The sequence below is a fragment of the Ursus maritimus genome (genome assembly GCF_017311325.1).
Source record: "Ursus maritimus isolate PB19 chromosome X unlocalized genomic scaffold, ASM1731132v1 scaffold_X1, whole genome shotgun sequence".
Taxonomy (NCBI): Eukaryota; Metazoa; Chordata; class Mammalia; order Carnivora; family Ursidae; genus Ursus; species Ursus maritimus.
In genome coordinates this window covers 114,189,149-114,189,881 of record NW_024423319.1, presented here as the reverse complement: position 1 = coordinate 114,189,881, position 733 = coordinate 114,189,149, and positions in this window count along the sequence as shown.

Genomic DNA, 733 nt, shown 5'->3' with positions numbered 1-733 from the left:
AAGGAAGTTTCTCTTAAAAAAAAAAATATATATATATGTAGTATTGGGAGAATTGTGATTCTTGAGAAGGGAAGACTATAAGCAAGGCAGAAACCCAAATTCCTCTTTGAACTCATGCAACGAAGGCTCTGAGCCAAACAGGCCAGAGGGGAGAAAGACAGGCATGGTTTACAAAACCTCAGCGCTGGCATAGTAATGAGATTCAATCAATGAGAATGCTTGGATGAGACAAAGGAATCTTTAAAAGGTGAGCAAAAATAATTTTCTATTTCTTCTGGATCAGTGACCTCCAGTGGGACTTAGAAAAGGCTTAGGACACGTATCACCATGTCAAAGAGCAGGTCATCTTGTCACAAGCACAGAGTAAGCATGGAATCACTGGACTATGAACCAATAATACAATTTGGATTCTATCACCGTCCCGTCAAGATACTCCTCACATTGCCGTCTCCCAAACCATTGATTTTAAGAATCAGGTATTCATTGATTAGAAGACCAGAATTTGTAATTGTGTCCAATACATTCTTATGATCTCATGAAACTTGATTCTATTTTTCTTTTAACTTTAAGTTTAATCATTCACTGCTTTTGCAGATAACATCCTTTCATGCTAATGTTCATTTTTACTGCAGGACACAGAGGCAGGACTCTTTTTAAAGCTTTCCTTCTGTGTCAAGATATAGAACGAACATTACTTCCGATATGTGGGTTGTCTTTGCTTCTTTTCTTTCAT